We start from the raw sequence: 27,639 nt of genomic DNA, 5'->3' as shown, positions 1-27,639 counted from the left end.
TAAGATTGTGTGTCAACTTGGCTGGGCCATGGTTCTCAGTGTTTATATGTGATCACTCCAATGATTGAATATGCTGTGAGTAGCCAATCAGTGGAAAGGGAGTTTCCCTGGGAGTGTGGTCTGCATCTGAATATAAGCAGATGTTCTGGCTTTTTGCTCGCTCTGGATCCTGTGACTGCCTCCTGTTCGCCTGACCTCCAGTTCTTGGGACTTGAGCTGTCAGCTTATCTGCCGAATTTGGGATTTGTCAATCTTCACAGCCTGTGAGAAGAGCCCTGCTCTCTGACCTGCTGATCTTGGGTTCGCCAGCCCCTGCAGCTACATGAATCAGGAGAAACCTTGTGGTCTTGCCTGCTGATCTCGGAATTCGTCGACCTTCACAGCCTGTGAATGGGAGCCCTGCTCTCCAACCTGCCCATCTTGGGCTCTCCAGCTTCTGCGGCTGCATGAATTGGGAGAGGCTTCTACCCTGATCCACAGACTTGGGACCTTCTAGCATCTACAATTGCATGAGCTGTTTCCTTGATATAAATCTCTCTCTATATATACTTATGCGCTTTACTGGTTTTGCTTCTCTAGAGAACCAGCTTAAGACACCAAATAAAAGGAAATCCTAGACAACTTCAACATTTTCTCTATTTATCATGATGTTGCTTATTGGTGCAGTTGTGATGATTTTTGTTTTCTTCATGTTAAGCTGTAATCCACACTGATGGCTGTAGTCTTTGATCTTCATCAGTAAGTGCTTCAAGTCCTCTTCATTTTCAGCAAGCAGATTGTGTCATCTGCATATCGCAGGTTGTTAATGAGTCTTCCTCCAGTCCTAAAGCCTCATTCTTCTTCATATAGTCTAATCCTTACAACACAGAAAATCGAGTACCATTGCTAGCAAGTGGTAGAGCCCTGTTATTCACTCAGCTCTGCCTGCCTTCAAAGCTTATAATATCTCTACTGTAGTAGGTTGCCTTATTTTATGAGGGGGAATAAAGAATTGATTAAAAAAGGGCCAGATGTTGGGAATCCTTGAGAAGCAGAAACGAGGAATATGGGAAAGATCTGGTAGTAATTTTCATGTGCATCATCAGTGGAGGAATATTTCCTGAAATGACCATGTCCTGCCTCCCTAGATTCTTAAACATATTTCAGTATTTTACTTTGACTCTGAAAATAATTTTAAATCACTTGTATGAAATTCCTGTGCTCTGTCCAAACCCCCCAGACTCTGGTCATTGATTTAACTCTATTGAATAGCTGAGTGGTAATAGGGATAATACGAGAGTGAATGATGGCCAGTTTCTACTCTCTTTTCCTCTGTCTTGAAAGTTCTTCATTATAATGCCTTAAAATCAGAACGTTTAGAATATTGTACTCTACATCCTCACCCTTTTAAAAATAATTTCATAGAATACGAAATATGAGAGGCCTTGGAATAATGTCATTTGAGGTACAGGACTTACTTAATCTGGAAAAGAGAAAACTTGAGGGGGGGACACACCAGCATTCTTCATGGATGTAGAATACTTATGATATTATTTGTTACTTAGGTTTTACTGTAACCCATGTGATTCAAGTATTCTAATCAGTCATGTTGAATCCAAGCAGTCAGGTAATTAAAAGCTAGCAGCAACAAACCCTTCAGCATTCCAGATATTGATCAATACTGAAAACTTTGTTAATAGGCATACTGAATACTTGAAATAGATTTATATTAGTGAAATTGTTGAGTTAATTAGAATGATAAATATTAGAAATGAGCTTCCATTGGTGAAATTAAATGTATTAAAAATGTATGGATCTGCTAAAATGTTTTAGAGATACTCTAAACAAGGGATACTAGTCTGGTAAATCTTTAGTCTGGAGTCTCAAGAAGGTTCCCAAACTTGATGACTAATTGGTACTGTGCCCAGCCATTGGTTCAGGAGAGTGGATAGTTTTTATTTTCATAATGCCAACCATAGGATAACAGAATCCCGTCTCAGGGATGTTCTTGTGTCTTCCTTGGGTGATCCTTTCATGCCAGGAATAGTCAGAATACCTAAAAAGACAGAGAACTGGGACTTCTCTGAACTTACAGAATGGAGCATATGAACTATTTGGTGCCTACTTTTTAAAAAACATTTGTTCAGTAAATGTCTGTATTTGTGAGTCAGAAATAGCTAGCCCTCAAGAACCTCAGATCTTTGAGGGTCATTGTTACCAAAAAAAAAAAAAAAAAAAAAGAACCCAAGAATCCTTAGGTCAATTGGCAACAGTTACCGTTTCTCCCATTCCAACTAATTTATTGGCTATATAGGCATTTCTGGAGAGCTTGGAAACCGAACCATTACAGACAACCTCTTATGGATATGTTTATGCTAAATTCTGTACAACCAGTGTAATAGAAAGATTTTTTGATAAAGCTCCTTTTTGGGATGGAAACAGCCTGTATTAGCAAATTTTTGTTTCTTAACAATCCCTCACCACTTGTCGGTCAGTTTGTCGCACGGTGGTGGCTTGTGTGTTGCTGTGAAGCTGGAAGCTATGCCACCGGTATTTCAAATACCAGCAGGGTCACCCATGGTGGACAGATTTCAGCAGAGCTTCTAGATTAAGAAAAACTAAGAAGTACCTGGCAATCAACTTCTAAAAAAAATTGGCTGGTGAAAAGCTTATGGATAGTAGTGGAACATTGTCTGATATAGTGCCAGAAAAGGAGACCCTCAGGTTGGAAGGCACTCAGAATATGACTGGATAAGAGATACCTCCTCAAAATAGAGTTGACTGTAATGACATGGATGGAGTAAAGATTTTGTGATCTTCATTTGCTGGTGTGGCACACTCAAAATGAGAAGAAACAGCTGTAAACATCCATTAATAATTGAAATGTGGAACGTATGGAGTATGAATATAGGAAAATTGGAAGTTGTCAAAAATGAAATGGAACCCATAAAGATCGAAATCCTAGGCATTACTGAGCTGAAATGGAATGTTTTTGGCCATTTTTAATTGGACAATTATAGGGGTCTACTATGCCGGATACGACGAATTAAAGAGGAATGGTGTCCCATTCGTGGTCAAAAAGAACATTTCAAGATCTATCCTGAAGTACAATGCTGTCATTGATAGGATGATATCCATATACCTACAAGGAAGACCAATTCATATGACTATTATTCAAATTTATGCAACAACCACTAATGCCAAAGATGAAGAAATTGAAGATTTTTACCAACTTCTGCAGTCTGAAATTGATCAAACATGCAAACAAGATGCATTGATAATTACTGGTGATTGGAATATGAAAGTAGGAAATGAAAAAGAAGGATCAGTAGTTGGACAATATGGCCTTGGTGATAGAAACAACGGCAGATATTGCATGATAGAATTTTGCAAGACCAACAACTTCTTCATTGCAAATACCTTTTTTCAACAACATAAACAGTGACTATACATGTAGAACTTGCTGAATGGAGCATACAGGAATCAAATTGACTACATCTGTGGAAAGAGATCATGGAAAAGCTCAACATTATCAGTCAGAACAAGGCCAGGGGCTCACTGCAGAACAGACCATCAATTGCTCATATGCAAGTCCAAGTTGAAGCTGAAAAAAATTAAAACAGGTTCACGAAAGCCAAAGTATTACCTTGAGTATATCCCACCTGAATTTAGGGACCATCTCAAGAACACATTTGACACATTAAACATTAATGACTGAAGACCAGGCGAGTGGTGGGATGACGTCAAGAACATCATACATGAAGAAAGCAAAAGATCATCAGAAAGACAGGAAAGAAAGAAAAGACCAAAATAGATGTCAGAAAAGACTCTAAAACTTGCTCTGGAACATAGGGTAGCTAAAGGGAAAGGAAGACATGATGAAGTAAAAGAGCTGAACAGAAGATTACAAAGGGCAGCTCGAGAAGACAAAGTGAAATATTATAATGAAATGTACAAAGACCTGGACTTAGAAAACCAAAAGGGAAGAACACACTTAGCATTTCTTAAGCTGAAAGAACTGAAGAAAAAATTCAAGCCTCAAGTTGCCATATTGAAGGATCCTATGGGCAAAATATTGAAAGATACAGGAACCATCAAAAGGAGGTGGAGGGAATACACAGAGTCACTGTATCAAAAAAAAAAAATTGCTCGATGTTCAGCCATTTCAGGAGGTAGCATATGATTGTGAACCGATGGTATTGAAGGAAGAAGTCCAAGCTGCACTGAAGACGTTGATGAAAAATAAGACTCCAGGGACTGACGAAAATACCAATTGAGATGTTTCAACAAACAGATACAATGCTGGAAGTGCTCACTGTTTGATGCCAAGAAATTTAGAAGACAGCTACCTGGCCAATTGACTAGAAGGGATCCATATTTGTGCCCATTAAAAGGAAAAGTGATCCAACGGAATGCAAAAATATTGAACAGTATCATTAATATCACACACGAGTAAAATTTTGCTGAAGATTTTTCAAAAACATTTGCAGCAGTAACATGACAGGAAACTGCCAGAAATTCAAGCCAGATTCAGGAAGGGACCTGGAATGAGGGATATCATTGCCGATGTCAGATGGATATTGGATGAAAGCAGAGAATACCAGAAAGATGTTATCTGTGTTTTATTGATTATGCAAAGACATTTGACTCTGTGAATCATAACACATTGTGGATAACATTGTGAAGAATGGGTATTCCAGAACACTTAACTGTGCTCACATGGAACCTGTACATAGACCAAGAGGCAGTCATTTGAACAGAATAAGGGAATACTGTGTGGTTCAAAGTCAGGAAAGTTGTGCATCAGGGTTGTGTCCTTTCACCGTAGTTATTCAACCTGTATGCTGAGCAAATAATCTGAGAAGATTTGAAGAAGAACGGGGCATCAGGATTGGAGGAAGACTCATTAACAACTTGTGATATGTAGATGACACAACATTGTTTGCTGAAAGCAAAGAGGACTTGAAGCACCTACTGATGACGATCAAAGGCTAAAGCCTTCTATATGGACTGCACTTCAACATAAAGAAAACAAAAATCATCACAATTGGACCAATACGTAACATCATGATAAACTGAAAAAATATTGATGTTGTCAAGGTTTCATTTTACTTGGATCCACAATCAACACCCATGGAAGCAGCAGTCAAGAAATCAGACAACGTATTGCATGGGTAAATCTACTGCAAAAGGCCTCTTTGAAGTGTTAGAAAAGCAAAGATGTCACTTTGAGAACTAAGGTGCACCTGACCCAACCCATGATATTTTCAATTTGTTCATATTCATATGAAAGCTGGTCTATGGATAAGGAAGACCAAAGAAGAATTGATGCCTTTGAATTATGGTGTTGGTGAAGAATATTGAATGTGCCATGGACTGCCAAAAGAACGAAGAAATCTGACTCAGAAGAAGTACATCCAGATGGCTCCTTGGGAGTAAGGATGGCGAGACTTCATCTTACATGTTTTGGACGTTATTACAAGGGTCCAGTCCCTGGAGAAGGACATCATGCTTGGTAAAGTAGAGGGTCAGCGAAAAAGAGGAAGATCCTCAATGAGATGGATTGACACAGTGGCTGCAACAGTGGGCTCAAACATAGCAATGATTGTTGGGATGAAGCAGAACCAGGCATTGTTTTGTTTTGTTGTACATATGGTCACTATGAGTCTGAATCATCTCAAGGGCACCTAACAACAACTACTACCACAGCAATCTCTAATGGTCGTGGTCAGTGAGCTCTCATATATTTAATCAGTTTGGTAAATAAGAGCGGAACTAGAAGTACAGTCATGAATTCAGCAATCATTCATCTTTTCTGTGGCTATCAGGACACCTTTGGGAATTTATTAGCTGGTGGTGCAGTGGTTAAGAGCTACAGCTGCTTACCAAAATGTCGGCAGTTGGAATCCACCACCACTCCTTGGAAACCCTATGGGGAAGTGCTACTCTGTCCTGTAGGGTTACTATGAGTCGGAATCAACTCAACAGCAATGGGTAGGTAGTAGCTATTGCAAATTGGATGACCATACTTGTTTTGCCACTTATATTCTCAAGCTGATTTGTTTTGTTTTGTTTTCTTTTGTTTTCCCTAAATGATAGCTGCTGCCTTTGTTATGAATTATTAACAATAATAGTGGGTTTTGTTGTTTGGTAAAGTGATAAATTATTCTTTTGTTCTGAAGGTTAATTTTCAGTCCTTTATGGTCTGTTCATCCTCTAATATTTACTAATGGTACAAGCAAGCAAGCTATTGAAAATATAAAGATGGCCTAAAATAAAGATCACAAATTCATTTGTGTTCAGTGGCAAGAGTGGTAATGCATATGTGTAGGCGGTGGGTGTAAGAAACTAGGGAAAGGTAGGAACTGTGACCTCACCAAAAAGCAGCTGTGCTTTTATTTCTAAGTTGTTTAAATAAAACTGTCCAAATAAAAGTTCTTCAAATAAAACTTATCTTTGGGGATAATGGATTACACCAAGTAAAACCTTAGAAATGGAAACAGGTGTTTTCTAAAATTCCAGGCTTTTACATTTAAATATACAGCCTGAAAAGAAATTGATATTCTAGGTGATTTAAAAACATTTCTGCCATAATTACTAACTATACTGTTACCAAAAATGATGCAAATATGGGAGTAGGTGGAGTCCCTGGGGGGTACAAACTGTTAATGTGCTTGGATTCTGTCTTAGTCATCTAGCGCCGCCATAACAGAAATACCACAAGTGGATGGTTTCAACGAAGAGAAATTTATTTCCTCCCAGTCAAAGTAGGCTAGAAGTCCAAATTCAGGCATCAGCTCCAGGGGAAGGCTTTTTCCTCTCTGTCAGCCTTCTTCTCTTCAGTGTTGCCCCGGACTAGGAGCTTCTCTGCTCAGGGACCCCGGTCCAAAGGACATGCTCTGCTCCTAGCACTGCTTTCTTGATGGTATGAGGTCCCCCTGCTCACTGCTCACTTCTGTCTTTTATATCTCAAGAGATTGCCTCAGGGCACAATCCAGTCTTGTAGATCAGGTCCTGCCTTACTAACACAACTGCCACCCATCCTCCCTCATTAACATCATGGAGACAACATACAGGAAAATCGCACATTACCAGGAATCATGGCCTAGCCAAACTGATACACACATTTTTTGGGGGACATAATTCAAACCATGACAGATGCTAACCGAAAGGTTGGAGTTTTGAGTCCACTCAGAGGCACTTGAAATAAATTCCTGTCAGTCTGCTTCCAAAAAATCAACTATTGAAAACCCAATGGAGCTCAGTTCTACCCTGACACACATGGGGTTGCCATGAGTTGGAATTGACTTGATGGCAACTGGTTACTGGTTAAAGTCAAAAAGATATGAACAGATTTTACACAGGTTGAGATAATCATAGTAAGATCATAGAGCGTGATTATTCAAAACCTCTGTTTTCCTGTCACAAACATATAATGAATGCATGCATTTTCTCAGAATGGCTAAATTTCATAATCTCAAGATTAACATTTGTATGACATTAACCATTAAAATTAAAAAATAAAATGACACAGAGAACCCTCTAAGGTACAAAATTCTTTTCTAATAACTGCAAACCAAATGTATAAATTTTGTAAGAAAACTTTCATCTTCAACTGTCTGATATTTATGGTCTTGGTGCCTTCAAGCAATGTGACTTGCGAATATTTACCTTAGCGATATAATGGCTGGTTCATTGAACTGTATTCTGCAAGCTCTGTTTCAATAGCTCAAATTTTCTTAATCTTCCAAGGATCCTGCTGCTATAATCATGTAGCTTCTCATATTAACTTTTAATTTTAAACAAGGCCAAATAAAATTATGCTTACAATTCTTCAATTCTATAAATACTAAAGTCAATAGCAATACAAATGAACAGAACAATTTCTTTGTGCTTGGAGACTTGTAATATTCTGTTACAAGTTAAAAGTTTTAGTCGTTAGGAAATATACTCCAGAGAGACTGCTGGAGACATGCAGACAGACCAATTTGCCTTCAACAACTTAACAATAGGTGAGTCTGTACCTGTTGCTCTTACCACCTATCTGTCAGTTTGTCATACTCTGGTGGCTTGCATGGTGCTGGAAGCCATGCTACCACTATTTCAAATACCAGCAGGGTCACCCATGGTGGACAGGTTCCAGCAGAACTTCTTTCTAGATTAAAACAGACTAGGAAGAAAGGCCATGCAATCTGCATTAAAAAATTATCCAGTGAAAGCCTTATGGATCACAACAGAATATTGTTTGATATAGTGCCAAAAGATGAGCCCCTGAGGTTGGAGGGCACTACACAATAACCACAACAATGGACTCAAGCATACCAATGATCATGAAGATGGTGCTGGACCAGAGAAGGTTTCGTTTTGTTATATATAAGGTCACCATGAGTTGGAGCTGACTTGATGGCAACCACCAACACCACCAACCACCTGCTGCTCAGGCGACACTGCTATGGTTGGACCAGAGTAGTTTGTTCTAGCAGAGAACCATAGCTTGAGTGTCAGATTCTCTTGGTTGGAAAGTTGGTAGAATTCCTAGATCAGAGTGCTTCTGGAGAGGCGGGCACAATGGGGAACTCACCAGCCAGGTGAGGGACATAACCCTTTGTAATAGCTTTGGTAGGTAGAGCTAATGAACTTCATGAGTCAGTCTGTGGATGTATACCTTGGCAGAGAGGAGATCAAAGAAAGAATCATGCTAAGGGACCAAAGGTTAAGTATTGTTTGTTAGCTATAGCTATACTTAGAACAGATTCCACAGAAGAGTCAGAGTTCTCATTTACAGTGGGAAGTTTACCATGTTCTATCATGGTTTAACTATTGCATATCTATTATCTCTAGAACAATGTGACACCTAAAATGCAAGAACCATGTTTATTCACTTTATTATGAACTCAATACATGACACATAATAGGTACTCAGTATATGTTCTACTGTGATTAACCTGGGTGTATTTATAAAGCCTCTTTAGGTTACAAATTATAGAAACCAATTTGAGCCAACTTGGTTGACAAAAAACCCCATTACCTTCGAGTCGATTCGAACTCATAGCAACCCTATAGGACAGAGTAGAATGGCCCCACAGGGCTTCCAAGGAGTGGCTGGTGGATTTGAACTGCTGATCTTTTGGTTAGCAGCCTGAGTTGACAAAGATGAATTTATATCCAGGTGTCAGAAAAATAATTAGTACTAGGGTCATGAGGGTGATCTCTTATCACTGTCCCTCTACAAAATGCTTCTCTTTCGTTCTGCAGACCAGCTTTCTCTTCTTTAGTCCACATGGTTGAACATGTGGCTGTCAATAAGCACCCACATTTATATGATTGTTGTTGTTGTTAGGTGCCATCGAGTCGATTCCAACTCATAGCGACCCTATGTACATCAAAATGAAACACTGCACTGTCCTGCGCCATCCTCATGATCATTGTTATGCTTGAGCCCGTTGTAGCAACCACTGTGTCAATCCATCTCATTGAGGGACTTCCTCTTTTTGGTGACCTTCTACTATACTAAGCATGATGTCCTTCTCCAGGGACGGATCCTTCTTGATAACACGTGCAAAGTACGTGAGACAAAGTCTCACCATCGTTGCTCCTAAGGAGCATTCTGGATGTACTTCTTCCAAGACAGATTTGTTTGTTCTTCTGGGAGTCCATGGTATGTATATTCAGTGTTCTTCACCAATACCGTAGTTCAAAGGCGTCAGTTCTTCTTGGGTCTTCCTTATTCATTGTCCAGCTTTCGCATGCATGAGGCAATTGAAAACACCATGGCTTGGGTCAGGCGCACCTTAGTCCTTAAAGTGATATCTTTGCTTTTTAACACTTGTTTTGGTATTTTCTGCTTTCAGCCAGGAGCCATGTGATAAAAGCAATGATATCTCTGGTTCCACTTCCTCTTCTGAATCCGGCTTGAATTTCTGGAGGTTCCCTGTCAATATACTGTTGCAACTGCATTTGAATGATCTTCAACAAAATTTTACTTGAGTTCGATATTAATGATATTGTTCAATAATTTTCACATTCTGTTGGATCATCTTTCTTTGGAATAGGTATAAATATAGATCTCTTCCAGTTGGTTGGCCAGGTAGCTGTCTTCCAAATTTCTTGACATAGACGAGTGAGCACTTCCAGCGCTGCATCCGTCTGTTATTAAATATCTCAGTTGGTATTCCATCAATTCCTGGAGCCTTGTTTCTCACCAATATCATCAGTGCAGCTTGGACTTCTTCCTTAAGTACCATCAGTTCTTGATCATATGCTACCTCTTGAAATAGTTGAATGTCGACCAATTCTTTTTGGTACAGTGACTCTGCATATTCCTTCCATCTTCTTTTGATGCTTCCTGCGTCGTTTAATATTTTCCCCATAGAATACTTCACTATTGCAACTCGAGCCTTTAATTTTTTCTTCAATTCTTTCAGCTTGAGAAATGCTGAGAATGTTCTTCCCTTTTGGTTTTCTAACTCCAGGTCTTTGCACATTTCATTATAATACTTTACTTTGTCTTTTTGTGCTGGCGTTTGAAATCTTCTGTTCAGCTCTTTAACTTCATCACATCTTTCTTTCACTTTAGCCACTTGACATTCAAGAGCAAATTTCAGAGTCTCTTCTGATACCTATTTTGATTTTTTCTTTCTTTCCTGTCTTTTTAATCATCTCTTGCTTTCTTCATGTATGAGGTCCTTGATGTCATTCCACAATTTGTCTGGTGTTCAGTTATTAGTGTTCAATGGGTCAAATCTGTTCTTGAGATGGTCTCTAAATTCAGGTGGGATATACTCAAGGTAGTACTTTGGCTCTCGTGGACTTGTTCTCATTTTTTCAGCTTCAACTTGAATTTGCATATGAGCAGCTGATGACTTGTTCTGCAGTGGGCCCCTGGCCTTGTTCTGACTGATGATATTGAGCTTTTTAATTGTCCTTTTGCACAGATATAGTCGATTTGATTCCTGTGTATTTCATTCAGTGAGGTCCACATACGTAGTCACCATTTATGTTGCTGAGAAAAGGTATTTGCAATGAAGAAGTCGTTGGTCTTGCAAAATTCGATCTTGTGATCTCTGCCCTCTCTTCTAATCACTAAGGCCATATGTTCCAACTAGGAATCCTTCTCTGTTTCCAACTTTCACGTTGCAATTTCTAGTAATTATCAGTGCATCTTGACTGAATGTTTGATCTATTTCAGACTGCAGAAGTTGGTAAAGTCTTCAATTTCTTCATCTTTGACGTTAGTGGCTGGTGCATAAATTTAAATAATAGTCGTATTAACTGGTCTTCCTTGTAGTCGTATGGATATTATCCTATCACTGACAGCATTGTACTTCAGGATGATCTTGCAGTGTCCTTTTTGATGATGACATTTATATGATACAGCATCAATATTCTGGTGAGAAAAAGAAAAATCTTTCCCAGCCCCAATTTTAAATTCTTCAGGAAGGGTGGCTGTTTATTTCAGGTTGGGATCATGTGCCCACCTTTGGTGGGTCCACTCATGTCTTGCAAGGGTCTTGGAGTTATGTTGCTAAATAATATAACTGTAAGTAAGAAAGGAAGTTTTTAGGAAAGGAAAAATGAAAGAATTCTAAAAGTAGATGACACAATACTTTAGAGGAATCAATATTAAAGCTTAAGAAATATATATATATGGGTATGTGTAATATATATATATACATATATATATAGCGTAGTGGTTCAGAGCTACAGCTGCTAACCAAAAGATCGGCAATTCGAATCCACCAGGTGCTCCTTGGAAACTGTACGGGGCAGTTCTGCTTTGTCCTATAGGGTCGCTATGAGTTGGAATCCACTCGATGGCAACAGGTTGGTTTGTTTGATACATATATTCTGTTTTCTTTAGGAACTCATCCTGGTCTTAGTAAAGTTGTATAAAAAGTGAAAGAACCTATATTAGACATATCCCTAGGAATCTTTTGTTGAATTCTAGGTCAGGACTCATACTCTGTTGTTCTGATGCAGTGCTAGGTTTTCAGACAAGAGCTTGTTGCTTAATAAAGTCTTCCTACTTTGTTCCCCTCCTTTCAATTCCTTCCTTCCCTCCTTCCCTCTCTCCCTCCCTTTTTTCCTTCTTCCCTTCCTTCCTCTTTCCTCCTTTTGTTCCTTTCTTCATTCCCTCTGTTCCTCTCTTTCTCCCTCTCTTCCCATGAGGTAAGTTGTTATCCTCTTTTTATAGATGAGGAAACTGGGTCACAGTGAGGTTAAAAAACTTGACCAACATCACATAGTGTGTGCTGGAGCCAGGTCTGGGCCCAGCAAGTATGGTTCCAGAGCCCACGCTACTACCACTCCCATACTCCTCCCAGACCTTTTCTGTGCAGAATCAGTGGCGTGATATGTTCTATAGCTGGGAAAATTAAGAAGCACATTGCTGGAAATGTCTTAATAAATGAGAACTATGAAATTATATAAAGATGAGGGAAAGTGTACCATAATTTCATGTGCTGCTTCTTTCAGCTCTAAGGTGACAGATGGGACTATTTTAGCAAGACAAATGTCTTAAAGAACTTCTGTGTTTCTAACATTTTTCTTTTCAGTCCAGATGTGATCGTTTGATGAATGAAGTACTGGTTGCAGTTTCTCCAATTTTCAGGCTTACCAACAAGTTACTTGGAAGAATACTTTATGCTGTAGGTCTAAGTGGAAACTTTAGCATCCACCTATCTGCTTCCCAATGGACCAAAAAAACCATTGAGTCAATTCCAACTCATGGTGACTCCATGCATGTCAGAGTAGAACTGTGCTCCATAGGGTTTTCAATGACTGATTTTTCAGAAGTAGATTGCCAGACCTTTTTTCTGAGGTGCCTCTGCTAGGACTTGACCTTTTGGTTAGTAGTGAGTGCATTAAAGCTTTGCTTTACCCTGCTTCCAAATAGGACCCTTAAATTATCCCAGAGAGAGGAGAATTGCCTACAATGAAACCATGAAAAGATATTGTCAAAACTTCCTGCTTTAACTCTCTCACAGTCTGGGGTCTTAAATACCAACTCCTTGGCCATTATTCCTTTTTCTTCCCTCTCAATTTTAATTGGCTTAACTCCCTAAAGCTCCATCACTAAAATAACTTCCAAATTAGTTTCCCAATACTCTTTGCATTGTTCTCATCTAAACTTTAATGTTTATACCTGCATTCATTTTATTTTCAGATGTTAGTGTCACATTCACAAATGGGTAGTTCTAGAGAAAGTAGATCATATATTATTCCCCTTGGAATTATCCTTGACCTAAAATTCAAATCTTAGAAGTGAGGGACAGACATGCTGCGTATATTTGGCAGGTCTTAAAGTTGAAAACCACCTTAGGCCAAAAGCAGCAGATGCTCTGTTTTCACTGTTGTTCAGAAGCATCACATGAAAATAAAGACGCCTTGTCTGTCTACTTTCGTCTCAGCATTTGACTCGGGCATGTGGGTGAGGGCAGAATTTGTGTACAGTGATTCTCAAAAAACCTACTCAGATCATGTCTCTTATTCACATAGATCCCTCTGATGACTTCCTACTTTATTCAAGATTCTTGCCAAAATCCTAAAGTCACCTCCAAGGCCCTCCGTAATCTAGCCCCTGACCATAGCTCCCAGTCCTGGTTCCCCCTGCTGCAGTCACTCTTCATTGATTTTGCCCTGCCCATTCCTACCTGGGTGCTTGTACATTTGTTGTTCCCTCTCACCGGACACCCTGGAGCCTCAGGCCTTCTCAAGGCTCACACCTTCACCTCCTTTAGGTTCTTCCTCCAATGCATCTCATTGGAGCTCCTTACCACCCTTATAGAAGCGTAACCCATCCCCTAATATTCCCATTTTTCCTTCTTTTTTTTTAAGCTGTTATTTTATCTTACATTCTTTATATTTTACTCATTTTTCTTGTTGATTATGTATTTTGCCTTTATGAAGAAAGGGATTTTTAAAAAAAATTTTTTGTATTGTAGTTTAGATGAAGGTTTACAGAACAAATAGTTTCTCATTAACGGTTAGTATACATACTGTTTTATGACATTGGTTAACAACCCCATGACATGTCAGCCCTCTCCCTTCTCGACCTTGGGTTCCCTATTACCAGCTTTCCTGACCCCTCCTGCCTTCTGGTCCTTGTCCCTGGGCTGTTGTGCCCCATTAGTCTCTTTTTGTTTTATGGGCTATCTAATCTTTGGCAGAAGGGTGAACCTCAGGAGTGACTTCACTACTGAGCTAAAAAAGTGTACAGGGACCATGCTCTCCAGTCTCTGTCAGGCCAGTAAGTCTGATCTTTTTTTGTGAGTTAGAATTTTGTTCTACATTTTCCTCCAGCTCTGTCTAGGACCTTCTGTTGTGATCCTTGTCAGAGCAGTCAGTGGTGGTAGCTGGGCACCATCTAGTTGTACTGGACTCAGTCTGGTGGAGGCCGTGGTAGTTGTGGTCAATTAGTCCTTCGGACTAATGTTTTCCTTGTATCTTGTTCTCTTCATTCTACCTTGCTCCTGAAGGGGTGAGACCACTGGAGTATATTAGATGACTGTTCACAGGCTTTTAAGACCCCAGACGCTACTCACCAAGGTAGAATGTAGAACATTTTCTTTATAAACTGTTATGCCAATTGAGCTAGATGTTCCCCGAGACCATGGTCCCCACAACCCTCCGCCCAGCAATTCGGTCCCACAGGGAGTTTGGATGTGTCTATGGAGCTTCCGTGACCTTCCCTTGTACAAATTGTGCTGGCTCCCCCTGTACTGTGTACTGTCTTACCCTTCACCAAAGTTACCACTTATCTATTATCTATTTAGTATTTAGCCCCCCACCCCTCCCATCCCTCGTACCATCAAAGATTGTTTCTTTTTGTGTGTAAACTTTTTCATGAGTTTTTACAGCAGTGGTCTCATACAATATTTGTCCTTTTGTGATGGACTTATTTCACTCAGCATAATGTCCTCCAGTTTCATCCATGTTATGAGATGCTTCACAGATTCATCATTGTTCTTTATGTTGTGTAATACTCCACTGTGTATATGTACTGTAGTTTGTTTATCCATTTCTCTGTTGATGGGCATCTGGGTTGTTTCCATCTTTTTGCTATTGTGAACAATGCTACAATGAACATGGGTGTGCATATGTCTATTTGTGTGACAGCTCTTATTTCTCTAGGATATATTCCTAGAAGTGGGATTGCTGGATTGTATGGTATTTCAATTTCTAGCTTTTGAAGAAAGGGATTTTTGTCTGTTTTATTCATTGGTCTGTCTCTCCAGAGTCTAGAAAAATGCCTGGAAAATAGTGGGCAGTCAGTACAATATTTGTTGAATAAATCCACAAACAACACAGTATCTGCAAGAAATAGAGATTATAAAGGAGGATGCGATTAGCTATTTAATGGTGTTGGAAAATATTTTGGAAGACTTTCTGGAGAAGGGGATACCAAAACTAGGTGTTTAAAGATAAATAGGATTTTTCCACATGGGCAAGGTTGAGGAGGGCATTCCACACTGTTGAAACAACATGTGCAAAGGCCTAGATTCAGAACCACATGATGGATTTGAAAAACTCGAAGTTTCAAAATATTGATGAATTGTAGTATGTGTTAAAATAAGGATATTAGAATTTATTCTTTAAATATTGGCAATCCCATCAGCAATTATAAGCTCGAGTAATAGAAGACCATGCTCTGCTTTGGTTTCATGAAGATCCCTATGGCAGCAATGTGAAGCATGGACTTCAGAAAATTGAGGTTTGACTTAGGGATACAAATTAAAGCTTTAGCAATAGTCCAGGCTAAAGAAGATGAGGGACTTTATTACAGGGTGGAGGGAGAAGGATAACAAAAAGAATTAACAGGAATAAATGATTGAGTGAGTGAGTGTATGTGTGTGTGTCTGTGTGTGTGTGTGTGTGTGTGTGTGTGTTCTGGGAAGAAGTCTAGAGGGATGGAGGAGCTGAACGTCTACTGTTGATTAAAAAAAGAAAAATACAATTGTTCCACTGAATTGTCCAGTCTGTCTCTTGTTTATTGACATTCATGCATTTCTTGGGACAACTCCTAAGCTGCTCATCTTCATTTGATTTATCTTGAAAGTTCTCAGACTCTGGTTTATTGCTAAGGAGATGCAATTATAGAAAGATAGACCCTTATTTCTTGAAATCAATAACCGTATCAGCAAAACACCCTATGCTGTATTTTCTCTCAACGTGCATAATCTTAAATCCTTCTGTAAAATCTCAAGACTGCTGAACTTTCTCTTGAAGTTAATAGAAAACTATTGATTTAGATTTACTCAAATAAAATAAGAACTATCCCCTGACAAATCCTCTGCATAAAATTATTCTGCATGTGAAATATATCACTATGTGCTGTTGCTAGTTCAGTGTGTATTGTTTAGTCAAAAGAATATAAACTTTGAGTCACAGCAACCTGTTTTGGATCCCATATCTGAGCAATGACCGTTGGCAAAATTACCACACCTCCGTAAATCTTACTTTAGTAAAATAAAAATAATACCTGTATTACATGATAGTTGTGAGGCTTAAACAAGACAAAGCATATGTATAAGTTTAGGGTCTTTGGTTACAATAACAAACACTAAGTCTGGCTAATTTGAGCAAACAAGGATTTATTGGAATGAAGTTAGGCTTAAAATATTGATATGAGGCTCATGAATCGGCAGAAGTGGGCAGAAACTAAGGCAGTAGAAGTCACAGAAATTGTCCCATAGCCTAAACAGACCTGTCTGGATGTCACCACTAGAATGGATGTGTGCCAACTATTTCTGTTTGTCATCCTTGTGTCACCTGCTCAAGACTCAAAGTCCCAGATGAGGGTATCCAGTTGGCTGAGCCAGAAGGATTTGACCTGCACAAACTTCCATACTGGGAGGCAGTTCCCAGGATTTCTATGCCAACAATAGTCTACTCATTGAGAAAGAAGTAACTCCTCAAAGAGAACTAGGATGCTGGAAAAAGGAGAACGGGCTCTTGCTAAGGAAGCCGTGAAAGTGATGACTTTAAAGTGATCCATTAAAGTGATGAATTTCAAGAAGTTTTGACTAGAATTCCCAGCAAGAAATACATTTTACATCATGACCTAGGGTTTTATATATATATATATATATACAAAATATATATATAATTTGATGTATTCTGTTCTATTTTATTGTATTTCACTTTTTAAAATTCTGGTCATGGACTGGTAAAATGATTTCATGGCTTATAAATGAGTTGCAGTCCTCAGGCTAAATGTGTTTTATTATGGTGTTTATGGTATTAGCACATTGTAGGCACTTTGTAAATGTCACATCCTATCACATCATCTTTCTTCTTTCCTCTCATCTCCCACTCTTCTATCAAATAAAATTTCAGATAGTAGTTGATTGACTAAGATACCTGAAGCCTCTTTCATTTTCTTGGCCTACTGGCATTGTGTGATCATTAATCATATTTTCCTAAAGAATGGAGTAGTATCAATTTCAGAATTTTTTACTGTGGTAAATACATATATATATATATATATAATAAAACATTTGCCATTTCAACATTTTTATGTGTACAATTTAATGGCACTATGTATTTACTTTCATCATGTTGTACAACCATCACTACTATCCGTTTCCAATTTTTTCCATCATCCTGAACAAAAAACTGGAGTTTAAAAAAAAATTATGGAAGTAATGAAGAATAAGACATGAATTCACCCTCAGTAAATCTATAATTCCCTTCCTGAAATATCATAGGATAATTTTCTGCTCCCCACACACAATATCTGCTTCTGTTCTCTGAAATAAGAAGCTTAAAGCCTATCTTTTGTTAATTTTGCCTGTATTCAAAGAGCTTATTTGGCTTTTTCCAGTACAAAAAATATATTTTAGACTAAAATATTGAGTTAATTGGCTTGGGGCTTGGATTATAAAATAACTGGCTCAATTCTTTATTTCAGTTTTTGTGGTCAGTCTATGCCCAAAGCATCAGATTCAGAATATGTTTAAGTAAAAGAACTTGATTCTGACTGTTTTTATGCTTCAAACACAAGATATTTATAGAAGTTGTGGGTTTAAAATATTTCCTAATATTTTTTGATCCACTGTGTATTATTGTTTAAACCATCTCCAAAGAGCCTTACTTCCCAAAATGGCTGGGTTCACTATACACCCAATATCAGCTTGCCTCAACTAGTCCTCACTTCTGAGAAGTTCTTTTATTTTTCATTATTGCATCTCCATCCCATTTCCAAGGGCAACTGCAATCCCTCTGTTGTCAGATGTTTAGTGCTCAGTCTACCCCAGTCAACTCTGGAGTGACTTCTTCCCTAATTCACTTCCCAAGGCATTTGAAATCTTCCTAGCTGAGACCCCTTATTTCTCTTTCTCCTTCAAATATCTGCATGTCTGTCCATCAGAAGAAGCCTTCTATTTTTAAGATATAATTTCTCCTGTGTCTGGATCTCATTCCTCTGGCCCCTTCTGGGACCTCACTTCCCTAATTTTCTCTTCTCTCATTTACATCTCCAAAACGTCTTCCTCCACTGGTGGCTTCTTTGCTTTTTACAGACATTCTCAGATACCCTAACAAACTACCCGGAACACCTTTACTCAACCTTCCTATTCCCATAAGCTATCATACTGTAATCCTCCCTTCCTTCAAATGCTAAATTTCTTGAAAATATATACTTGTTGCTTCCACTTTTTAATATCCACTCTTTCCTGTGTCTTGAATCAAACTTTCATCTCCACCAGTCTACTAAAATTCTTCACTAAATCCTCTAACAAATCCAAGAAGTGTTCTCAGGACTCAGACTTTTTAAACCTCTGTTTAAAAAGAAGTTCAAACATCTCCTTCCTCAAACTCTGTTTCAGTTGGTTTTTCTGAGGCTGCACTATTGCAGTCTTTGATCCTTCCTTGGCTTCTTGTTCTCATCCTGTAACTTAACCAGTAAGCAACTCCCAAGGCCCTTTTCTGACATCTTCTCTTGGCATAGCAGGTACATAGTCTTTGGAACCACAGAACCTTGGGTTCAGTTTGGGGTCTGCCGCTATGAGCTATGCAGTCTTGCCCAATTTACTTACCCTCTTCAACCTCATGAAATGGAAATAATAATAGTACATGTATCCTAGGACTTTTTTAAATGTTGTTGTTGTTGTTGTTAGGTGATGTCGAGTTGGTTCCAACTCATAGTGACCCTATAGGACAGAGTAGAGCTGCCCCTTAGGGTTTCCACAGAGCAGCTAGTGGATTCAAACAGCTGACATTTTGGTTAGCTAGTGTAGCTCTTAACCACTGGTAAGATAATGTTCAAAAAGCTGTTAGAGAGTCAAGACTGATAATACATGTCAGCTGTCATTTTTTCCCCTGAGAAAATAGCCTTTCTGTTGCGAATAAAAAAAAAAAAAAAAAAAAAACCAAATCAGTTGCCATCAAGTTGATTTTGATACATGGTGACCTCATGTGTGCAAAGCAGAACAACACTCCATAGGGTTTTCATGGTTGTGACCTTTCAGAAGTAGCTTGCCAGGCCTTTCTTCCAAGGCATCTCTGGGTGGGTTCAAACCACCAACCTTTCAGTTAGTAGCCAAGTGCTTAACCATTGGGAATGGAGGAACATTTTCCCCCAACTTCCTGTAGAGGGAGCTCCTCTATTCTACCACTCTAGGTCTCTATCTGGCCCTGCACTCTTTCCTCTCCTGGCAAATTTGGGGAAAGGGCCTCAGTAAGTAGTTTAACCCCCAACCATCTTCCTTCCTCTCTGCTCTGCTTCTTTCTGCCCTAAATTTGTAGAGAGGAGAGCATGTGGATAACTCTATCTAATTCTAGAGTTCAATATTAAGCCCTCTGTCGTTGAGTGGATTCCGACAGGAAGCCCCTTATTGCTGCACCCCTAAGCCACAGTCTTCAGCGTGTGTTGTACTCATCTTCCACCTCTTTTGTCAATTTCAGTTTATCCAGAACTTGAATAGAGAAGATAGGGTGGCAATTTATTGGCCCCCTCAAATCCCAACATTTATTGTTCTTTTTTGTGTATTTCAGTGAATTCTGAACTCTAAGCTTTCCCTGCGGTAATCCATCCTACACATTCCTGCCTGTAATCTTCCTACAGAAAAGCTCTCACGATGTCATTTCTTTCACAACAAATACAATTGTGCGATGTTATTTAGAAAATCATGTGTATATTTCACTGAGGCATTCATGACCCTCCGCTGCCCAGTCTCATTCTCCCACTGCTGCTTCTATGTTACTCAGGGCTCCAGAGGAGCTGGGTTTTTCCCTGAAGAGCCTGTGAGTTTTCTGCCTCTGTGATCTGTTTTATGCTGTTTCTTCCACCTAGAATAGTCTCTTACTCATCTTTATTTTTTGAAATGCTAGTCATATTTTAAGACCGTTTCCACTATCATCTTTTTGGTAAAGGCTTTCGTGATACCCTGATTCGATATAATTTATTCCTTCAATAGCATGTATTTGTCAATTCTCTTATGGGATATTAGAAGGACAATGTCCATCAGTGAAGCCAGAATAAGTTCCAAGGAGACAATCCAACTGAAGCATCAATCTGGAAGGTATGGGCAGAAGTCAGCACAAGATAATGAGGCCGAAACTAGAGACAAGTGACACTGAAAATGAGTAGGGAAAGAGCTAAGTGTGAAGAGCCCAGAGGGTTTTCCCCAGGCCTTGGAACAGAGCCAAAGGTCTGTTTTATGGATCTTCTGACCTAGAACACAGAGAGGAAGAGAACAGTTAAAGCATGCCAGTCTAGTTTGGATAGATGTTGCTGTTCTGAAATTCCCACGGAATGCCTTTTAACATGGAGAAAAAGAACATAATAATTTCCAGCACTCAGTCTGACTGTCAACCTATTGCCAGTGTTGGAGGAATTCCCATTAACTTAAGATGAATGAAGTGAAATGGATGGAGATAGGAATATTTCTGTTTTCGGCACATGTTTCAGAGTATATTTTTTTCATGTACTCCCTCTGTTCAGAAAGTCAGAGAACCAGAGAGAGGTGACAGAAGAAGAGCTCTCCCTTACACAGCAGAGCTGTGCCTCATGGTCCATGTTCACTGATCTGCAGCAGCCAGGGGCTGATGAGAAGAGTTTCTGAGCAGTCCATGGGGCCAAGACCAAGCCACATATCTCTTCCTCTAGCAAAACTGAATATGGATACACCTATTATTTTTCAAAATAATATATAAATTAGAAAATAATTTTAGAAAACTACTTCATATCATCAATGGGATAAAAAAGACATGGTCTTCATAAAATACGGATAGAAAGTTATGGAGAGGGACTACCAGGCAGACACTCAGAAGGGTAAGTTAGGAAGAACTCCAATAACAACAACAACAGCCAAAAAAAAACGAGCATCAAAATTAAACTAAAATCGCTATTAAACGCAGTCAAGAGCTAAATTGACATGGTGAGTGATTGTTAATGATGAAGCGGATGACTAACATGCCCTGAGCACTGGTAGGTTTCGGTGAGTGTGCTAAGCCCTGTGCACACTCCATTAATTCCCAACCTCCCTAATCATGGCTGCACATCAAAATTAATGGAGAAAAATTTTAAAATACCAGTGCTTCCTCCCACTCTCATATCTGATTGAATCGGTCTAGAATGGGACCCAGACAGTTCCACATCATTGCATACCTCCAGCGGCCACCATCAACAGAAAATAGAATGTGAGGGGTGTCCCTACCTTATGAATTGTGCAGTGTAGGTAGCCCTCGGATGAGATATCTTTAAAAATTATTATTATTATTACCACTATTATTATTAGTTCCACAAGTGATTTGAACAAAAAAGCCAGTGCTGAGAACCACTGCTTACATAGTCTCATTTAACCTCATTTTACAGGATAAGCTTGAGAAGGCCTCCCGAAATGCAGAAGAAATAAAAGTAATGAGAAAGCAAAGAAGTAAAAGTAATGAGAAAGCAGATTATAGGTATGAAAAAAAAGAGAAAAGAAATGCAAACTAGTAATTACAAGCATCCCCTCTAGAGAGGCCAGGGCAATTAGAACATAAATAATGATTTAAACATAATTTTGAAAGACCTGCAGTTACAAAGAAAGACTCTATTGAAAGGCAGTGACATGTTTCAGGTAAAAATGAATGAAAAGAAGGCAACTAGACATCCTTACAATATTCATGAATTTCAAAAGTGCAAAAAATTCTTATGAATCAACAGTGAGGGATGGGGAGGGGACTAAAACCAAAATAAACAAAGAAAATTATCTGCAAACACAAAAAATTGGGCTAGCTTCAGATTTTTATGATAGAAGAAAGTGAAAACATGTCCGTAGACTTTTGTGGAAGAAAGTTTGTTGTCTATGCCCAGTCAAGATGCCATCTTTGTGTGAAGGTAAGAGAAAAACAAATTCATTAGAGACCTTATGTAGAAAAAAGAATATCTCACCAAACTGATGGAAAATTACTCAAACATATTTTCTGCCTATTTTTAATAGTCATTAGGTTTTTATCTAATAACATAAAACAAGTACATGTTAGATAAAAAAACCAAACCTATTCGTGTCGAGTTGATTCCAACTCACAGAGACCATATAGGACAGAGTAGAACTGTCCATAGGGTTTCCAAGTCCATAAATTTTTACAGAAGCAGAATGCCACATCTTTCTTCTGCAGAGCAGCTAGTGGGTTCTAACCTCCAACTTTTCGATTAGCAGCTGAGTGCTTACTCACTGTGCTACATCTAAGATAGATTAAGTTATATGGGTAAATGGGTGTCTGTGTGTGTGTGTGTGTATACATACATATGTATGTATACATGTATATACTATATATATATTTGTTATTGTTGCTAGATGCAGTGGAGTCAATTCCGACTCATAGCAACCTTATATACAACAGAACGAAACACTGCCCAGTCCTGCATCATCCTCACAATTGTTGCTATGTTTGAGTCTATTGTTGCAGCCACTGTGTCAATCTATGTCATTGAGGGTCTTCTTCTTTTTCTGTGACCTTCTATTTTACCAAGAATGATGTCCTTCTCCAGAAACTGGTCCCTTCTGATAACATGTCTAAAGTATGTGACATGAAGTCTCATCATCCTCGCTTCTAAAGAGCATTCTGGCTGCACTTCTTCCAAGACAGATTTATTTGTTCTTATGGTAGTTCATGGTATATTCAATATTCTTTGCCAACACCATAATTCAAATGCATCAGTTCTTCAGTCTTCCGTAGTCATTGTCCAGATTTTGCACGCATATGATGAGATTGAAAATACCACAGCTTGGGTCAGGTGCCCTTAGCCCTCAAAGTGACATCTTTGCTTTTTAACACTTTATAAAGAGGTCTTTTGCAGCAGATTTGCCCAATGCAGTGGGTCCTTTGATTTCTTGACTGCTGCTTCCATGGGTGTTGATTGTGGATCCAGGTAAAATGAAATCCTGACAACATCAATCTTTCCTCCGTTTATCAAGATGTTGCTGATTGGTCCAATTGTGAGGACTTTTGTTTTCTATATGTTGAGGTGTAATTCATACTGCAGACTGTAGTCTTTGATCCTCATCAGTAAGTGCTTCAAGTTCTCTTCACTTTCAGCAAGCAAGGTTGTGCCATCTACATATCGCAGGTTGTTAATGAGTCTTCCTCCAATCCTGATGCTGAGTTCTTCATATAGTCCAGCTTCTCGGATCATTTACTTAGCATAGAGATTGAATAAGTAAGTATGGTGAAAGGATATAAGCATGATGCACACCTTTCCTGATTTTAAACCACGTAGTATCCCCTTGTTCTATTTGAACTACTGCCTCTTGGTTTATGTACAGGTTCCTCATGAGCACAATTAAGTGTTCTGGAATTCATATATCTATATATATATCTATATATATATCTATATATCAGTCCAAAAGATAATACAGATAAATATTTCAAGGTAATGGCATGATCACAAAAGTATTTATAAAATTTACTCTCTAAACATCTTTTCACAACAAAAATCACCATAAACAAAATGTAAAAGACAGCAACAAACCTGGAAAATATTCTCAACATATGTATTAAACTGTATGTGTGTGTGTATGTACAATGTAACAAATATGAAATTCTGATACAGGCAAATGACATGGACAGATAATTACAAAATAAAAATTAATTTGTATAATAAATAGTTGTTAAATGAATGTGTAAGCCAAAATTTAAAAATACATACAATTTAGCTAATAAACAAATGCAAAATAAATAAATGATGTGATGCATTTTGTCACAACAAATTACCAGAGACTGAAACAACAAAGTATTTCTCCATGCTGATTGTGACTAGATAAACTCTTTCAGAAACCACAGAATGTGAATGAGTGCAACACTCTGGAAAGCAATGGATTCCGACTCATAGTGACCATATTGGACAGAGTAGAACTACTCCACTGGGTTTCCAAGGAGCGGCTGGTGGATTCAAACTGCTGACCTTTTGGTTAGCAGCTGTAGCTCTTAACCACTGCGCCACCAGGGCTCCTATCTGGCAGTATGTATTAAGAATCTTTAAAAAGTTCATTCCCTTCGTCCTAGTGATGCCACTTCTTGACTCTATCCTTAGAAAATTGTCAAAGATACTGACCAAGATATAAGAAAAGGGAGTTCACCTCACTGCTATGCTATGTGCAATAGAGAAACCATCAGAAATAGCCAAAGTATCTAGCTATTGAGCAGAGGAAAATATTCCTATTATGGTCATAAAAATATTTTAAAGTAAATTTTAATGATATGGTGACATTTTTATTATATAATCATAAGCAAAAAAAAACTGAATATAAAATCATTAGTATGATTAAAGCTTTAGAAAAATACATGTAAAATATGTGAAAAAAATTAAAAAGTTGGAGAGACTTAACTAAACATAATACTGTATTATTCTCTGGATGGTGGGAGTATGCACAATTTATAGATACTTCTTTATAATTTCATGTATAAAATTTAAAATATGTAGTAAGAAAATTACAAAATAATGGGGAAAGCTTATTTAGTAAATAGTGTTTTGATAAATAGCAATTTAGAAGCAGTTCAAGTTAGATCCTTAGCTTACCTTATACACAGGTATACGTTTATTTATTACTTTAACATAAAATTTTCTATGTTTGTATGAAGCCAGCACTGCAACTTTTGTAGCCTGATTATTTTGCATCTCAGTGACTAAAATCTATTTAATGTTTTAGGGACTAAATAACAGAATGGCTAATTTAACCTATTATTCAAAAACTAAGTACACATTTATAGAAAAATCAAGTCTTGCATTATATTTGTATCTTTAATTTTCTCATGTGGAAAAAAAGGAGTAGGCTAATGCATAGTTTCTTAGTCTTTTACTATAATGCCATTGCAAATCATTTTGAGAGAGTATGTGCAGTTCCTATACTGTTGGGAATGTGCAGCAATTACATATTAAGAATGCTGTTCTTTGTAGAATATGTACTCACTAGAGAGTTAAATAATGTTAAATAAATCAGCATCTTAATGAAAGTTGTGTATTAATACTGCTCCTCTTTGTAACTAGTCATTTAATTCCAGTAAATCAAATAATTCAATTTTTGCTAAATAAATATCATTGTTTTGGGAAGTACTCTGCTGCAAGTAAGCATTTGCTGTATTCCCTGGCGGCACAGTGGTTACGAGGTTGGTGCTGTGGTTAAGCATTCGGCTGCCAACCATAAGGTTGACAGTTCAAATCCACCAGCTGCTCCTGGAAACCCTATGGGGCAGTTCTACTCTGTCCTATAGGGTTGCAGTGAGTTGGAATCAACTTGATGGCAACAGGTTTGGTTTTGGTTTTTACTATTAAAGACAAAATATATTCGTTTTGAGAATTATATGGTTTGGAAGTTTTGCTTACTGTTCTGTAGCTCAAATTAAATGGGCACATTCAATATTCTCAAGTGAGTCATTAGATAAATTCAGGTTGGTTATGTTGTTGTTACTGTTAGGTGGTCGAGGCACTTCCGGCTCATAAGGACCCTATGTACAACAGAACGAAACACTGCCTGGTCCTGCGCCATCCTCACAATTGCTGTTATACTTGAGCACATTGTTGCAATCACCGTGTCAATCCATCTCATTGAGGGTCTTCCTCTTCTTTGAGGACGCTCTACTTTACCATGCATGATGACCTTCTCCAGGGACTGATCCCTCCTAACAACATGCCCAAAGTGTGTGAGACGAAGTCTTGCCATCCTTGCTTCTAAGGAGCATTCTAGCTGTACTTCTTCCAAGACAGGTTTGTTTGTTCTTCTGGCAGTTCATTCAGTATTTTTCACCAACACCGTAAATCAATGGCGTCAATTCTTCTTTGGTCTTCCTTACTCGTTGTCCAGCTTTCGCATGCATATGAGGCGATGGAAAACACCATGGCTTGGGTCAGGCACACCTTAGTCTTCAAGGTTACATCTTTGCTTCTAAGAGATCTTTTGCAGCAGATGTGCCCAATGCAGTGGGTCCTTTGATTTCTTGGCTGCTGCTTCCACAGGGGAGCCCTGGTGGGATAATGGTTAAGAGCTTGGCTGCTAACCAAAAGTTTGGCAGTTCAAATCCACCAGCTTGCTCGGAATTGACTCGACAGCAATGGGTTTTGCTTCCATGGGTGTTGATTGTGGATCCAAGTAAAATGAAATTCTTGACAACTTTAGTCTTTCCTTCATTTATCATGATGTTGCTTAACAGTCCAAATGTGAGAATTTTTGTTTTCTTTATGTTGAGGTGTAATTCATACTGCAGGCTGTAGTCTTTGATCTTCATAAGTAAGTGCTTCAAGTCCTCTTCACTTTCAGCAAGCAAGGTTTTGTCATCTACATATCACAGGTTGTAAATGAGTCTTCCTCCAATCCTGATGCTGAGTTCTTGTTCATATAGTCCAGCTTCTCAGATTATTTGCTCAGCATACAGACTGAATAAGTACGGTGAATGGATACAGCCCTGATGCACACCTTTCCTGACTTTAAACCATGCAGTATCCCCTTGGACTGTTTGAACAACTGCCTCTTGATCTATGTATAGGTTCCTCATAAGCACAATTAAGTGTAATGAAATTCCTGTTCTTTACAATGTTATCCATAACTGGTTATAATCCACACAGTTAATTGCCTTTTCATAGTCAATAAAACACAGGTAAACACCTTTCTGGTATTCTCTGCTTTCAGCCAGGATTCATTTGACATTAGCAATGATATCCCTCATTCCACATCCTCTTCTGAATCCAGCTTGAATTTCCGGCAGTTCAGTGTTCTCAAGTAAGTCATTAGATAAATTCAGGTTGGATATAAAATATGATATTTCTGTACTGTATTGCTTAGGTAGTAGAACTTTACCAACAGTTCTACTATAAATTTAAGTTCTTTCAAAGAGTCAGTCCAGTCATAAAGATCCGATAGCAAGATTCTTACCATACAGTACAACAGTTGGGAAGTAGTTTTTAATAAAATTTTTAATCCAAATGAATTTAAATTGTTAAATGAATTTAAGAGTAAAATGTGAGTTTTAAAAACTAATACATATAGAACAGTTAATTTAAAAACATTAAAAATACCATATAGATAAACATGATAATCCAGCAAAGATTATTTAACAGGTATTTTCAAAGTTCTCATATCATCTTTGATCTTGGATTGCAATTTATATTGGCTTCTTCCAGTAATGGCTACACTAATCAAATTGGGTCATGGAGCAGAAGACTCTATTTTGTATATATTA

At 38.3% G+C, this 27,639-nt stretch overlaps 1 protein-coding gene across 4 annotated transcripts in view; it reads left to right on the top strand.

Moving 5' to 3' along the window:
• The window catches only part of GRM1 (glutamate metabotropic receptor 1), a 508,344-nt gene that overhangs the window by 251,416 nt on the left and 229,289 nt on the right, over nt 1–27,639 (top strand). The gene's annotated exons all lie outside the window — the stretch shown is intronic.

Source organism: Trichechus manatus, unplaced genomic scaffold (genome assembly GCF_000243295.1).
Source record: "Trichechus manatus latirostris isolate Lorelei unplaced genomic scaffold, TriManLat1.0 scaffold00002, whole genome shotgun sequence".
In the NCBI taxonomy this organism is placed as follows: Eukaryota; Metazoa; Chordata; class Mammalia; order Sirenia; family Trichechidae; genus Trichechus; species Trichechus manatus.
The sequence above is the reverse complement of the archived record's forward strand: the minus strand, read 5'-3'. Positions and strand labels throughout refer to the sequence as shown.